This window comes from Lytechinus variegatus, chromosome 6 (assembly GCF_018143015.1).
Source record: "Lytechinus variegatus isolate NC3 chromosome 6, Lvar_3.0, whole genome shotgun sequence".
Lineage (NCBI taxonomy): Eukaryota > Metazoa > Echinodermata > Echinoidea > Temnopleuroida > Toxopneustidae > Lytechinus > Lytechinus variegatus.
The window spans coordinates 15024105-15033419 of record NC_054745.1 but is presented as its reverse complement, the minus strand read 5'-3'; the positions used below and the strand labels follow the sequence as shown (position 1 = coordinate 15033419).

The window sequence follows — 9315 nt, the reverse complement described above, 5'->3', positions numbered from 1 at the left end:
TTGACAATAAGGACCAACTGGGCTGAACCAAATAATGTTAAGCAATTGTAACTCCACATGTTCAGTGAGAAATAAAACTTTATGTCATAGGTCAATGGGGAGAAAATTATATTTCATATTTAAAAAAACAAAAGAAAAGTGAATGAGTGATGTCATCAGTTCCCACATTTGCATACCGACCAGGATGTGCATATAACTATTATAAAGTGAAATTGAGTGAAACTTAAAAATGACATACCTTTCTTATTTTTCATCCGATTTCTATGTCTGATTTTTCTCATTTTAATCAAATCAAATTTTTGTTAGGGTGGACATGTCTTTGAAATAAATTTTCACTCCATTTTTTATAGTTCTCGGAGGACAAAGTGTAAATAAGCATGACTTCTTGTAATAAAATACAAAAGAACAAGTGGGGATATGACATCAGCTTGGGTACGTCGTGGTCGTGTGGTTCTGACTCTCACCTTACAAACAGAGGGTCATGAATTTGAGTCCTAGCCATGGTGTGTTTTCCTTCAGCCCGAAATTTATCCACACTGTGCTGCACTAGACCCAGGTGAAGTGAATGGGTACCCGGCAGGATTAATTCCTTGAAGCTGTAATAAGAAATATTGGATGAAAACAATGCAAAGGACAGTATATTAGCTAAGGGTTCAAAACATCAATGCTTGTCGTGTGTGTGAGCTTTCTTTAGAAGTTCATAAATTTTTTTAAATATCGAGAAATTTGCAGTATACACTACCATTCAATTGAACGGTACCAATTAACAAATATCAACAAAACATTTTGTAAAATATGATAAATGAATTTATGTTTAACCATAGATGGGAAGAAAATAACCTATTATCTAATGGGAGGCCCAATGATGACAAATACCACAACAAATGAATACCTGAGGACAAAGTGTCCACCCCTCCCCCTCAGCCAACATACTGATTTTTTTTTCAGCTATGCCACTGCAGGAATACAATCTGTTTTATATCATGAAGCTTTGCCATTTTTCCTACTGAAGAAAATTCTTACACACATACCTTTCATAAACTCCATTTTTTTCTTGTACACGGCACGTTTTCTGTGTTCAACACCCGTCGTGTCATTCCCATATAAGGCAGGACCATCTACCTTATCATCCAGTGTATCCGTCGTCCAAACTTTGAAAATGAAATAAAATCAATTTAAGTGTTGTAAAATCTGCATGTATGTGCAGATACAAACAAAAATAGAATACTAATATAGTAAAGAAAAGAATGAACTTTAATTTTAGAGATATTTTTCATTGATCTCTGATTACCAGCCCAGAATTCAGGAAAACAATAAGGAAATGTGATATTGTCCAGCTTAGTTCAAACAAGGCTGTATTATAACTGTGCATGCTTTATACTAGAAATAGCTTTGTCATCTGAAATCAAATTTCCAGAGCAGCAATTTTCAAAAGGAGGGTAATCGATGACATAAATTCCATTTCCCTGGTATTGACAATCGCAGAAGCGGATCCAGTGGGCACATTTGACCTGGGGTCCGTTGTATATTTAGAGTTGCAATAAATCGCAAATCTAAATATCATACGCAACTTGATTTTCAACCAATCAACAGCGCGCATTTGGGACTTGCGATTTTGACCTGCGTTTAAACGCAACTCTTTCTGCAATGGACCCCTGTGCCCCCACCTTGAGAGCAAGATAAAAATGTGGCTTTCTTACACAAGTGTCCCCCCCCCCCTTCGAAAGTTACAGCAAATATTTATATTGAAAATATTGTCTCATACAAGAGTGAGGATCTCTTTTTTGGTTTGCTTGTTATTTAAAATTTCCTTGGGAAAATCTGCCCCACTACCCCCTTTGAGAAATCATGGATCCGTTCATGGACAATCATATGCCAGTGGATGAATTCCAGACATTGTTTTAGGCAAGTTTTGATCAGTAAATAAAAACAGATAAACTGTGATCACAGGACAAACTTAAAAAAAGGATGAAATTTACTTTAAAAATTGATATGCCTAGCCCCATGAAAAGATCTAATAATACCCTCCCGCATTAATGCTTCACAAGTTTCACACCAGCCAACTTCGAGCAAAACTCTCCACCAGAAATTGTCTTATTTGTCTACACACATTTTGAGGTCAATACACAATATGCCCACCACTTTTCAAAATATTGCGGATCGCTTGGATTTGCCGTCATGTTGATATGGACCGAAGTTATGCGACCAAAAGATTCGCATGCGGCATGCTGGCTGTTTGTTCGTCACATGTTAGCATGATTTTTTTGCTAACTTCAGTCCCAATAAACATTACAGCGAATCCAAGCAATCCGCAAAGTGATTTCTACGGATTAGATCAACGCGTCGAGATCGAAGACTAAATACAGCCGTTCCCAATATTTTGAAAAGCGGTGGTATTAACATCGAAATGTGACTGAGAGACCTGTCATGACATTTGGGAACAAATTTTGGTGATGAGGTATGCTGGTAATTGGCCGGTGCAAAACTGCATTAGCGCCACTTTTCTCTGCATAATTATTGCAGCCTCTGTAGAAAAATTGAATAGGAATCATTTGTCACTCTGTCCAGTGACTCCAGTCACAGTTCCACACACAAAGTGCACATTTCACCATATGTGCCATGAGTCATGTGAGTGGTGTGTACAGTGTAACTTTATACTATAGGGGCTGCGTAGTCTTTATCATTTTTCAAACTTTAGGACCCCTACCATGTTTCACCTCCATTTTATCTCATTTACCAACATCTATCAACAACAACAAATTATAGGCCTAATTCCAAAACAATATTTGTTGGCAAGTTTTCAATTTCACTGAATTAACGTTGTGCAGTGTTTCACAATTAACGCTTTGACAGTCTTGAAATTAGCATTAACAAATCATTCATTCATGAATTCAACGTATTCAGAGATGTTTTTGTAAAACATTGACGGCCAAATCGTGGTTTTGGAAACCACTCATAGATTTGTGTACGCGCATTTGTGTACAAAGTGAATGGAGGTGGAAATAGGGAACCGTGCGTGCGACTGAATAAAGCGCTGCTGTATGAAGTGAATGGTGGTTACCTATATCACGATAATGCCACATTGACAATAAACATCAGGCAATACGAGCGAATTACTAATCTATTCAATGCTCGCAGAGCTAAACTCAGCCAACACAAAGCATAAGCACTCCCTATCGTCATAGCCACGTCCCGGCCAGTAGAGCAGCGGCCAGCGCCAACTGGGCAATGGCGGTGGCAGTACACCGAGTCGACCGACATCTAACATTTTGAGACAATTTGAGAAATAAATCAAAGAAAATTGTTATAGAACTTACTGTTTAGCCTTCTACAAATGACTTTGAAGTCGTCCGAATCTGACCCGTGTTCCTTTAGTTTTTGATGAATTATCGACGGACTTATCAACAGCAAAACGGCGGTCCCGGTAGATGCAGTTTTCTTTTTCAAATCTTGCAATTGGCGGTTAGACGTGCGCGCGCGCGTGTGTGCGATAGAGCTAGCTAGCTAGCAAGCGCAGCCAAGCGGCCCTGCTTGCCAACGCATATGGGGGGCCGGGGGGGGGGGGGAGGGGGGTGAATTAAAACCAAATCAGGGGTGTCTTCTTTTTCCTCTCAATTGGTTCTGGGTTGGAAACCATGATGGCGTGAGTGCCACTGTTTTCCTTGGATCTTTGAATCTATGAAAAAAGTTTTCGATCCCTTCACTTTTTTTCCTGTTCTCTCTCTTATGTTCTTTTTTATTTTCGTTGTCTTTTTTTCTTTTCTGTTAATCTTTCTTTTCTTCATTGCCTTTTTTCTTTTCTTGTTTTTTCCCCTTAATATATATATTTTTTTACTCACTCCTCTTCCCTTTTAATTTGCTTTTGTAATGATTGAAATTGAGATTTCATTCAGTAGATTTCTTTTCTGTTACATTGTACTATATGGCGGCAGGGAATTTTGATAGGGGTGCAGGGAGCAAGACCATGTGGATAAATCATTTCAATCAAGTAATGACCGGCCTATAGAATATCTCTCCTCTTTATAAACGCTGTCCACAAGTGGGAAAGAATAATTAGGGCCTAAAAAATAGAATTAGAATTTTGAAAATATCATTTGTAAAAAAAAGAGAGAAATAATTCATGATTGGAAGCAGCTATAATAGCGTACAAATGGGTTCAGAGGGGGCTTTTGACGTTGCAGACAGACCAAATCTGGGTTTGCGGATGGGAATTTGATAGAGGTTGGGGGACCAAGACAACCAACAATGAATTCATTTTGAGCAAAATATGGGGCATTGCAAGAAACTTGCAATCGAAGCAATCGAACGCAAATCAATTTCAGACTCCAAAATCATGAGAGTCATACTTTTCATTGCAAACTTGCAACTGATCCATAAAAAAATCCAAATTGTTGTGTTCTAGATAAACTTAATGTTTATCATCACCTGTAAATTTGCATCTGATCGAATTTTGGGATTGATTGCATATATCTTCTTGGAACAATATATAGTTCTTTTTATAAAAAGCGGCCATAAACAAGCAAAATGATTATAAAAATAGAATAAAAATCAAAACCCTTATTATCAAAAAATATTTCATTGACCGATTGATTTTATTTTTGCACCCATTGCATCAGATTTAAATTTAGAAGGTAATATGTACAATTGTAAAATATAACAAATTTATAATATTGTATTATAACCACTGGATCAATACTTTTTAAACACATATAGACCTTTTACTTAATAAGGAAAAAGACAATTTAAAAGAATGCAAGAGACCATGTTTACAATCATGAGCGATTACACTTGATTTGGGGAAACTGCTCGCATAAAAGTCACAGCTCAAATATTTAATTAACTCTAAATACCTTTTAATCTTTGATATATTTTCTTTAAATCTTCGGAATTATGTTAATGGGTAATGCAATTTGGCATACCATTCACCATTAACACAAATGGCATTCATTAGGCAAACACCACTAAGCCACTATGGCTTTACAATTATCCAACATGATTATATATACCACTAGGCACATACTACTAAGACACCATATTGGGTATATGGTATACCATTGATACCAATCATATCATTATAGAGGCACATACTACTGAGACACCATTGAATACCACTGAGACACCATTGTATACCACTGAGACACCATTGGGTATATGGTATACCATTCATCATACCAGTCATACTATTATAGAGACACATACTACTGAGACACCATTGAATACCACTGAGACACCATTGTATACCACTGAGACATCATTGGTGTATGGTATACCATTCATGATACCAGTCATACCATTAGAGGCATATACTACTGAGACACAATTGAATACCACTGAGACACCATTGTATACCACTGAGACACCATATTGGGTATATGGTATACCATTGATACAAATCATACCATTATAGAGGCACATATTACTGAGACACCATTGAATACCACTGAGACACCATTGTATACCAGTGAGACACCATTGGGTATATGGTATACCATTCATCATACCAGTCATACTATTATAGAGACACATACTACTGAGACACCATTGAATACCACTGAGACACCATTGTATACCACTGAGACACCATTGGTGTATGGTATACCATTCATGATACCAGTCATACCATTAGAGGCATATACTACTGAGACACAAATGAATACCACTGAGACACCATTGGTGTATGGTATACCATTGATCATACCATTACACGCACATACTACTGAGACACCATTGAATACCACTCAGACACCATTGTATACCACTGAGAAACCATTGGATGTATGGTATACTATTCATCATACCAATCATACCATTACAAGCACATACCACTGAGACACCATTGAATACCACTGAGACACCATTGGGGTAATGGTATACCATTCATCATACCAATCATATCATTAGTCACATACCACTGAGACACCATTGGGTATATGGTATACCATTTACCATTAAATAAACTACCAATTACCATTAAGAACTTACCATTGAAACACCACTTAAATACCATTCGCGTACCATTTACCATTCAGATCACCATTCAACTACCATTCGGCACCATTCAAATACCATTGGCGATTTTTATAAGGGAATGAAACTTCATTTCACATGACATTGACGAGAAAATAAAAATATTTCATATTTCATATAATCAAATGCAAAAGAAATAGTGAGTGAGTGATGTCATAAACTCTCTAATTTGGATGTAACTGGCTCGTTCATTAACTATTTTGTTGAAAATAAGCGAAACTTTAAATGCTATAACTTTATTATTTTACATTCGATTTTGATGAAATTTTCAGTGTTATGCTTGATCAATTTTTCTCTTTTTATTCAAATCAAGTTTTTGTTGGGGTGGACTTGTCCTTTAAAAACCATTGTTATATTTTTTATAGCATTTACTATCCATCAGCTTTATTTTTGTTTTCTGAATAAATCTTTGGGCCAATGTCATTTATCGATATCCTATGTTTTTTCTTTATTTTGTTTGTGACCATAATCGTTGTTATTATTGTTTTTGTTATTGGATCTCATTGCTGTGAACAAATAAATTGTTTGAGGTAAAACCTTGTTTCCTGCATACTTAGAAATTCGAGTTCAATTTTACACCCCTAGGGTTGCACATGCTTGTCCCTGCGAGTTCCCCTAATAGGGGTGTACGTGGTTGTGCACCCCTATTAAGGGCGCATACATTCGTAATTCCGAAGCTTCGTAATTCCGAAGGTTCGGTTATTCCGAAGGTTCGTATTTCCGAAGGTTCGTATTTCCGAAGGTTCGTAATTCCGAAGGTTCGTCAATCCGAAAACGAAATAAGGTTCGTAATTCCGAAGGTTCGTCAATCCGAAAACGAAATAAGGTTCGTAATTCCGAAGGTTCGACAATCCGAAAACGAAATGAGGTTCGTAATTCCGAAGGTTCGTTAATCCGAAAACGAAATAAGGTTCGTAATTCCGAAGGTTCGTTAATCCGAAAACGAAATAAGGTTCGTAATTCCGAAGGTTCGTTAATCCGAAAACAAAATAAGGTTCGTAATTCCGAAGGTTCGTTAATCCGAAAACGAAATAAGGTTCGTTAATCCGAAAATTGAATAAGGTTCGTATTTCCAAAAATGAAAACTATTCATTTTGGTAACAAACACGGATAATAATAATAATAGCTGGGAGAACAGTTTTCAGAACTGAAGTGGCTTCCATGGGTAAATAATATAATTTTTATCATTTTAGGCCTACATGAAATTTCCAAAAGTTTGAGCACGTGATTCGCTGGCAACATCTCACAAGGATGCCCTTTTAACAGTAATTGACCAAATAGGCGAATTTTACATTTTCCCCAAAACCGCTTGCTCGCTACGCTCGCAGAAATGAAACGTAATATATAAATTACCAATCAGAGATCACTTAATTTTTTTGCTCAACTTAATTACTACAAAACATACAACCTCTTTACACAGATGATAATCTTATGGCGAAAATATCCGTTTGCACCAAAATGCCCCTATTGGCCCCTTTTTTGGCTCCCCCAAAAGGAAAATACGTTCCGCCGCCACTGGTTGAAACACGCATCGTCTTCATGGCTAACTGGAAAAAGTTATTAAAATGTCCCCTTTAGATCAGGTCAGAGCTTATATTTAAAATTTCTGTTCGCGCTTCTTGCTCGCAGTTATTATCTAGTTACATAGGCATCTCGTTTTGAAGATCACAAACATATTGCCCATTATATTAAAAAAAATATAGCTTTGCGCTCGCATTATTCAAAAAGGGTTTATCATGTTATTACATATTTACTTTATTTTATAAGTATAAAGCTAATTATTGACTGTTAGGACTACCCTTTCAAAAAACAAACAAAAATCAACTTTAAGCTGCCGATCGAGGAAAATATGGCCGAAAAAAAAATTGCCCCCCCCCCCATTTGAGAAAAGTTGGATCCGCTGGGAGGGAGGCAGGGGGCACTTGCACCCCAAAAATGAAATGAAAAACAGGGAAATGCATATTTTTCCAAAAATGGGAAAGATCTTTTTTCAAAAATAAATATGCTGTTTTTCATGTTTTCGAAATAAAATACTCTTTTTAAAGTAAAGTTTTCAGGCTGGAATATTGCAAATTTTTTAGCTTGCGCTTCGCACTCTCAGTTATTCGATTGGTGAAATATGTATCCTAAAGAGGTCACTAAATTCTTTCTTTAAGATTCCTTTTCTGGTCAGTATGTTTAAGCTCGCGTATTGCGCTCGTGTTAATTCTTTAGTTAGATGTACATATTTTTAGTGACAGCAGAAATCTGCTCGGATTTTTTAAAAACTTATTTCCATTTTTATTGAATTACCCTTAAGTTTTCATCGGCGGATCCAGGGGGGGTGCGCAGGGTGCGCGCGCCCCCCTAATATTTGAGCGGCGCCGAAGGCGCCGCTCAAAATAAAGAAAATAAAAAAAAGTAAAAGAAAGAAAAGGCGCCGCTTGAAAAATTAAAAATAAAGGAAAGAGAGGGAAAAGGCGCTGCTTAAAAAAAAATTATACACAGATATAACATTAGCAACAGTAAAGGAAAGACTATCCCCAGCAAAGCGTAATCATCATCTTCCTTATTTTTTCTTTTAACTACCCTTTTCCCAACAACTTCGCCGGTAGCAGTGCGCTGCCTGCATATAACTGGCGCCAATCAAGAATAATCAGCGCCACCTTAATCTAAATCGACGCCGGACAAGAATAATCAGCGCTATTTAGTTATAAATCGGCGCCAGTCAAGAAAAATCGGCACTGCCAGAGTCTTAACCGGCGCCGATCAAGGATAATTAGCGCCACCTAAATCTAAATCGACGCTGGACAAGAACAATCGGCGTCATCTGGTTATAAATCGGCGCCGGTAAAGAAAAATCGGCGCTGCCTGAGTTCTTAACCGGCGCCGATCAAGGATAATCAGCGCTACCTATATCTAAATCGGGGCTGGTCAAGAATAATCAGTACCACCTGGTTAAAAATCGGCGCCAGTCAAGAATAATCGGCGCCTCCTGGTTCTAGATCGGCGCCAGTCGATTATGGATTGCCGCTGCCTGAATCTTACGTAACGTCGGTAAAAATAATCAGTACTACTTGTTTAAATCGGCGCCGGTCAAGACAAATCGGCGCTGCCTTTGTCTTAAACGGCGCCACCTAAATTGAAATCGGCGCCGGTCAAGAATGATCAGCGTCGCCTGATTTCAATAAATAAGCGCTGGTAGAATAATGAAGAAGGGCCTATTGCTAAACAAATCTAGATCGGCGCCGCGGTCAAGAATGATCGTTTTGCCCTCCCCCAATAATTCCGCATGTGCAAAAACAATAA

General features: G+C 37.5%; 1 long non-coding RNA gene across 1 annotated transcript; it reads right to left on the bottom strand.

Moving 5' to 3' along the window:
* Positions 1-581: 581 nt before the first annotated feature.
* On the bottom strand, positions 582-3357 carry LOC121416526. The gene is made up of 3 exons (XR_005970190.1): positions 3318-3357; positions 1032-1151; positions 582-596 (listed from the first exon to the last, which is right to left on the bottom strand). It is a non-coding gene; the product is annotated as an uncharacterized LOC121416526 (long non-coding RNA).
* Between the last annotated feature and the right edge of the window lie 5958 nt (positions 3358-9315).